General features: G+C 45.7%; 1 protein-coding gene across 4 annotated transcripts in view; it reads right to left on the bottom strand.

The window, feature by feature from the left end:
• USP53 (ubiquitin specific peptidase 53) overlaps positions 1-6409 on the bottom strand; it is a 75259-nt gene extending 68850 nt beyond the window's left edge. The window contains exon 1 of one of the 4 annotated variants that reach the window (XM_075543868.1): positions 6213-6409. The gene's annotated coding sequence lies outside the window, so the exon portion shown is untranslated. Of the gene's footprint in view, positions 1-5595; positions 5918-6212 lie in introns of those variants that run through there. The other 3 variants (XM_075543869.1, XM_075543871.1, XM_075543870.1) reach the window with 3 other exon arrangements.
• Positions 6410-7902: the final 1493 nt, after the last annotated feature.

A 7902-nucleotide genomic window follows, 5' to 3' on the forward strand; every position in this document is an offset into this window, starting at 1 on the left:
ATAAACATGAGAAAAGTTCAATAAACATGAGAAAAGTCCCTAAAACAAAGGCAAATTAAAACAACACTGAGATACCACCTATCACCCTCAATGTTACCCCAATTCAAAAAATCAGGAAGCAACAGTGTTGGAGGGGCTATGGTGAGATAGGAACTCTCATCCACTGCTGGTGGACCTGTAGCTATGTACAGCCATTATGGAAATTGATTTGGCGATATCGAAAACAGATGGAAATTTAGTTACCATATGACCCAGCAATCCCCCTACTGGACATATAAACAGAAAAGGCAAGAAACAAACCACGGCCAGACAACTGTGCTCCAATGTTCATCGGAGCACAGTTCACAATTGCAAGAAATTGGAAACAACCCAAATTTCCATCAACAAACGAATGTATTAAAAAACTGTGGTACATACATACAATGGAGTACAACGCATCGCTAAAAGGCAGTGATGAGCGCATGAAGCACATCGCAGCATGGGAAGAAGTGGAGGAAATTATGATAAGCGAAGTAAGCCACGCACAAAAGGGCAAGTACAACATAAGTCCACTGAGGTAAGCTAAAAAAAATGCAAAAGGGGCATAGGGGATAAGCTACTGTATACAAACATTCCTGGGATGAGGTGCAAGTACTAGGGCTGGGGCCAGACCAAATCCAGGGATAATATGGTAGCCAACTAAAAAGGAAGGGAAAAAAAAATGGGTAGCAGGGGAACCATGGCACTAACCCACCCAAGGGGAGGGTATTGTTTATATCTCCACAGGGAAAGAGGGACCAGACTTCAACCAGGTGCTCCAGGATGGGAATACAACATACTAGCATGAAGCAGGGAACCTGCAGGGTGGTCTGACGGGTCAGCCCCAATCCCAACTATGTGGACAGCCGCCCCTCCCCACAGAAGAATGTATTTCAGAGGACAGCACTGAAGCTGCAGCTCAGTGAGGGGGACATGTCTGATCAGAGTACACCGGAGCAAATGAAGGGGGAGGAAAAGAGTGGGGAGCACATGCTGGCCCCCCAAGCCTTGAGGACAGTATCCCTGCTTGGAGCAGCCAATGCACAGAAAGGATCATATGACAAACCCCACTATGAGATGCGACATCCTTCACTGACCCATAGCCCTACAGAGGACAACATTGGAGACATAGTGTGGGAATTGCGCCAGATATAACCCCACCACACTGAAGCAAAACACTAAGGGCATGCAATAGAACAGCAAGGGAGCAGAGCAAGGAAATCCAGAGGGAATATCAAAAATAGACTTGGGGGCCAAGGCAAGGTGCCCCTTCAGACTCAAATGGAAAACATTCCTAAAGGTCAACAGACCTTGAACTATTTACAGGTTTTTCTTTTATTTCTTTTTTTTTGTCACTGTTTTTTGTTGCTGTTTTCTTTTCTTTTGTTGCTTCATTTTGCTCTGTCTTGTTTTTGTGCATATTATTATTTCTGCAGGTCTGTCTAGATAAGATAGGTGGGAAAACAATCTGGAGGGGTAAACTACGGGATGGACAGTTCTCGGGGGACATGGGAAAAGGGGAGGTGAGGGAAAGGAAGTGGTGCTAACAGACCCAGGGACAAGGGAACAACAAGTGATATGGAGTCAGTGGCGAGGAAGGTGTAGGAGGTCTGGTGGGGTTTGATCAAGGGCAATGTGACCAAGAGGAATTGGTGAAACCCAAGTAGGGGGCTGAGCATGGTGGTGGGACAAGAGGAAAGTGAGGGGAAATGGTGCAAGGAACTAGGAGGTAGGGGCATTTAATAGAGGTCTGGGTACAAGCATGTACACATGTGACTATATATGACGGGGAAATAGATCTATGTGCATATATTTATAAGTTTAGTATTAAGGTACAGATGGGTGTTGGACCTCTACTCAAGTGGTCCCTCAACGCAGGAACACTTTGTTCTATTAAACTGGAATTCCATAATGCTCACTTTCCCGACACGATCGTTGAAGACAAAATGGGTGCATGGGCACATGTGGTGGGGAAAGCTGATGGTGCCCAGCTATCAAAAGATGTGTTGTCTGGGGTCTTACGGGCTTGGGGATGGACAGGAAGCCATCTGGCTGAGAGGTGGCAAGGCCCACATGGAAGGAGCATACCAGTCTGTGTAGTTCCAGGGTTCAATGGGATCAGGCATAAGGCATCAAAGAACAAAAAGTCAGATCATTGTGAATGAGGTGGACTGCAGAGTGGAGATGCAAAGCCCATCTTGTAGGCAACTGGACATCTCCTTACAGAGGGGTCGCGGGAGGAGACAAGCCAGTCAGGGTGCAATGTAGCAACAATGAAACATACAACTTTCCTCTAGTTCTTAAATGCTTCCTCCTTGCTACTGTCATGATTCCAATTCTACCTTGCAAATCTGCCTTGGCTAAAGAATACACACTGGTGCAGATAGGAACTGGAAACACAGGGAATCCAGGACAGATGAACCCCTTAGGACCAGTGGTGTGAGTGGCGATACTGGGAGGGTAGAAGGAAGGTAGGGTAGAAGGGGAGGGGAATCGATTACAGGGATCTAAATATGGCCACCTCCCAGGGGGACAGACAACAGAAAAGTGGGTGAAGGGAGACGTTGGACAGTATAAGACATGACAAAATAATAATTTATAAATTATCGAGGGTTTGTGAGGGAGGGGGTGGGGAGAGAGGAGAAAAATAAGGAGCTGATACCAGGAGCTCAAATGGAAAGCAAATTTTTGAGAATGATGATGGCAACAAATGTACAAATATGATTGGCACAATGGATGGATGTATGGATTGTGATAAGTTGTATGAGTCCCCAATAAAATGATTTAAAATATATATTACCATATCTGCATGAAAGAAATCAGACTCAAAAAGGATATTATAATCCTACTTACATGAAATATGTAGGATAGGCAAATGCACAGAGACCAAATTTATTGATGGTTATCATGGGTAAGCAACATTATTTTTTATTTAAAATAATTTTAATACTATAAGCAAAGATCTGAATAGAAAGTAAATACTGTATTATATACTTTGTAACTTCTTTTGAAAGCTTTCTCTATTTCCTTAAAGTACTTATCAAACTTAATAATAGCATTTATCTAGATTAGTGGAATCAGATAGATTTTATGAATTATTAACTTAAAAATTTTAAAACCTTTCCATGAGTTATTCTTAGTAGAAGACAGGAAATTTAACTTAATAACTGTACTACTTTAAGAACACTTATATGAAAAATATTAATTTATGAAAAGGAATGTTTGGAAATCCTTCACTTCATATGAGGATTCACCACAACGTTTGCTATTTCATTAACATTCACTTCTATGTCTTTTGCACTAAAGAAGAAATGAGGGGGTTGCATTAAAAATGTTAGAAGGCAATGAATCAGAAATGAAGATAAAACAATTCTGAAGTAACAGTATAACACAGAAATAAGATTTAATTTAGAAAGAGTAAATCTCTCAACAACTTTTCAGAAAAACCACTACAAAGTTCCTTAATGAAAATTTTCACTTGTGAAGTAACATGATGATCCATCCAATGACAACAAAGTAATTAAAAACAAACCAACAAAAACACCACAGATTTATTGATTCTATTTCAACTCATTCGGGCCCTATGTGGGTTTTCCGAGATTGCAAATCTTTACTGGAGCAAACAACCGCATCTTCCTGCCACAGAGCGGCACATGGGCTCAAATCGCTGAACTTTGGGTTATTAGTCCAAACCTAACCGGCACTATCAGGGCTCCCACATGCATTTTGACATGGCTCTTACAGAGCACTGGACCACTGAGAATGCTTCCCTTTCCTGAGTTCCATTCCTTTGCTTTTCCATTCCTAGCCCTTTTCTACTGCTCCTACCCCATCGGACAATTCATCTGCCCCCTTCAGATTCCCTGCTAATTCCATCTTCCCTCTGCAGCTACACGGGAGAAATCTTTAATAAACAAGTGGATGACGTATAAGGAGTTCTGGTGGTTAAAGCACTTGGCTATTACCCAAAAGGCTGGTGGCTTAAAGCCACCCGCTGCTGCTGGGGAGAAAGAGATGGTAGCTGGCACTGGGAAGATGTATAGCCTTGGGAATCCTAGAAGGCACTTCTACTCTGTCCTTTAGGGTTGACATAAGTCAGAATTGATATGAGATGGCAGTTATACAGTGCAGTGGTACACGAAGTCCAATGCTAACATAAAGATGAAGAAACCCGCTGCCCTGGGCTGGATCAGAAGATACCTCAAATGTGTGCTATGGGTAATTGGAAAATGAAAGTGACATGGAATGAGAAAAGAGAAGCAGCATCTTGCAAAGACAACTTTGTATTTTAAAGAATATTTCATCATTAGAAGCTCAACATCATCAGAGTATTCTTGAATACAGCCAGAGAAGAGCCTTAGTTTTAAAACTAGGGGTTCACATTTATCAGTATTTCAGCACTTTTTCTATCTCCAGTGCCCTCAGCGGCATACTGGGTTAAGTGTTGGGTTAAGGTTAGTGGTCCAAACCCATCAGCCATTCATTCCTATGTGAAGAGAGAGAGAGAGACAGACAGACAGACAGACAGACAGACAGACAGACAGACAGACAGACAGACTAGCTGTGCTAGGAAAGCATTCTAGTCCCAGAAAACCTATGGAGCAGTTCTACTAGGCCCCCAAAAGGTTGACTTGATGGCAATGGCTTTGGCATTAACGCCTAACACTATGACTGGTATGCAACAAGTATATACGAAGTCACTGATGTTTGCTGGATAAATATGTTGTCTACTTCAGCCAAGGAGTCCTGCTGGCACTGATGCTAACCAGTGAAAGTGATTAAATTTGGTCATAAATCAAAATCATTGGCAGTTATGCTTATTTTTCCCCACAGTCTAAAAAATCTAAGACCTGGCCTTCCATTATCTTATGCATATTTTTATGCAAATGTCTATGAACTTGTCTTGACACTAATATTTAATTCATTAGTATCATTATTTTCTCTGAAAGATTCAAAACACAATCTGTAAAATATACTTATTTTAATAGTCACATTTTTCTATCTAGCTTATTATTTTCCTTAAAAAATAATCATAAAACTCATGATTACTATATGTTCTATTATCTCTCACGGCCATCCAGTTGATTCTAACTCATATGGACCTCTATCTGCCCCTGTGGATTTTCAAGGCTGTAACTCTTCCAAGTCGAACCTGGCAGCAGCACAACGCAAAACCCACTAAGTCATCAGGGTCCCCTTTATATTGCTTAGCGTCATAAAAATGTGAATTTGAAAAACTGTAGTATCAAGAGTCTTGAAAACACAGTTTACAAGTTGTTAACAGGACAGTCTGAAAATAAAGTTTGATCTATTTTAAAATGACGCTTCCTAAATGTATTTTTAAATCGACTCAAAAACAGCTTTGGGAATTACTCGGAAACCCAATACATGCATTGTTTTTTCCCCTCCAGATACGCCATCAGTTGGAAAACGTTGCCTTCTGATAGGAGAAGACTTGCGGTACATTTCCCAAGCAGGCAACAGACTTGGCATTGATAAAGAAAACACTGTAGCGGGATAACCAAACCTCAGCACCCGCTCAGATTGCAGGCTTTAGAAACCTTCCCCGGTACACACCTGTGCAAGCACTTCCTGCTTCCAAAGATGTTGAGTTTGGTAAAGGTGCCTACGCCGCCTTTCAAGGTAAACATTCACTTCATACATAGTGAATACCCAGGAACCACCAGCCCAGACATTCTTTACGAAGGAAATACAAACAAATCAAACCATCTCCCTTCTTTAAGGAGGTGGGGGGTGGGCGCCGTTGGGTAACAGAACCATCCCCTTTAAAAAACTGCGTTCCCGGAAAGGCAGTGTCTTGGAAAATCAGGAGCAGGCGCCAAGGAAGCGTAATCTTCATACCCCCAACGCACTAAGGGACCGAGCAGGGCTCGGCATTTTTCCCCAGCACCGCAGCAAGAACCACCGCGACCCGGGGCACGCAGCACCGCAGCAAGAACCAACGCGACCCGGGAAGCGCAGCACCGCCTCGCGCCGCGCGCGGGGCCAGCCCAGCCTGGGGTACCTCGACCGCGACCGGGCGCGGCGCAGCGCAGGGCAGCGCGACCTGGGGCGCCGGCGCCTGGAGCCCGCCGGCGAGGAGAGCGCGGGGCTGTGAAGAGAGCCGACACCTGGGGCACGGAACCAGGGTCTCGGAGGCAGGCCCCTGGACGTCCCAGGTTGAAGAGACTTACCTGGAGCTCTGTCGTCCTAATGTGAGGCGGGTGCAGTCCAGGTAGAGAAAAACGGGCCTCCCACCCCCACTGGGCACCCGGCCCGGCTCCGCCTCCCGCCGGCAGCCCCGAGACAACCGGCAGCTGACACCCTCTGCGAGGCTCCCCGGGAACTGAAGCCCAAGCGGCCGCTCTCCGCCGCCCAGAGCACGACCCTGCGCACGGAGCATGCGCACACGGCCCAATCCCCCAGGGCCAGTCAGGGCGGTGACACCTGCGATCAACAGGTCCCTAGAGCCCCGCCCCTCTCCTTAGAGCTGGCTCCGCCTCCTCGCGCCGGGAGCGCCCCGCGCCCCGCCCCCCTGGCGGCCGGGAGATTTCCCCGCGTGTGGGACCTTGCGAACTCTACTCCTCGCGGGAGGGGTTCCCGAGGGAGCTCGCTTCTGGCGGCGCGAGATCCCGCGAGAGCAGGAGCCCGACTCTTTCCCTTCAAGCGGTGGCGAGCGCAGCGCAGCTGCTTAACTGGTGGGGAAGAAAGGTGACCTGAGAGTGGACATTCTGGGTTATGGAAAGGATGGGTTGGTTCCCGAAGACGTGGTGATTCCGGCCTTCTTGGTCTCATAGTTTGTGGGTGGTTTTTTGAGCTCGGAAACCCGGATCTACAGTCAGAACTGTGTTTAGATGAGGTGGTGTTACCTGAAGCGTCTGCTGCCCGGCCGCCAAACCTCAGGCGGATATGCAGTTTCCTTTAGCTTCTGTGAGCAGTTATTAAATGGCTTCGTCTGGCACGCACTTGACCATGATCATAAATAAAACGAAAGCCTTATACTTGTTGGCCCAGTTACTGTGGTCAGGAAAATGTGGCCGCCTCCTTACCTTTCGGAAACCATTTAAGTTCCAGACTGCTTCTGGGATTCGGGCCAAACTTTGGTGTGTTTGTATTTTCATCGCCTCCTAGAAAAGTTGTCAAAAACCCATTGCCATTATTAAGATTGCTCCCAGAAGGTAGGCAAATTTTTTTGAACTCGTTCCAGAACCGGCACAGGTAGGCTGTGCAAATCATGAAAGTGAAGTAGATTCATAGACAATATCCCTAAAGACTTATTTGAAGAAGTAAGATGAAACCAACAAACTACTAACACTTGAGGTTAATATGGGTACTAGTTGAGTGATAGTTTATTGCGCATGTTATAGGTATCCTTTACTAAATTAAGGAGCCCTGCTCGCTCAGGGCGGACAGTTTGGAGCCACCTGCCAATGGCTCAGAGGCAGCCTATGGGCCTACTCTGTCCAATAGGGTGGCTATGAGTCAGAGTCGACTCTATGTGAGTTTGAGTGGCATCGTGGTTAACACAATCGACCACCAACCCTGAGGTGGGTGTTTGGGATACACTAGCTGCTTCAGGGGAGAAACCCAGATGGCATAGTAGTTACATGTTGGCCTGCTAACTGCAATGTCAGCAGTTTGAAACCACCAGCTACTCTTCGGGAGGGAGGGCACGGCTTTTTACACCCCTGAAGAGTTAGTCTCAGAAACTCACAGGGGCAGGTCTACTCTATAGGGTCTCTGTGAGTTAGCATCACCTTGATGGCAGTGAGGTTTTGAGGGAGCTCTCCCCGGGAAGAAAGATGTGGGAGATTTAATTTAGGTTTACAGCATTAGAAACCCTATCAGAAACAGAGTGGCCAAGAATGTGAAGAATGTCAGGGG

Source organism: Tenrec ecaudatus, chromosome 3, assembly GCF_050624435.1.
Source record: "Tenrec ecaudatus isolate mTenEca1 chromosome 3, mTenEca1.hap1, whole genome shotgun sequence".
Classification (NCBI taxonomy): Eukaryota; Metazoa; Chordata; class Mammalia; order Afrosoricida; family Tenrecidae; genus Tenrec; species Tenrec ecaudatus.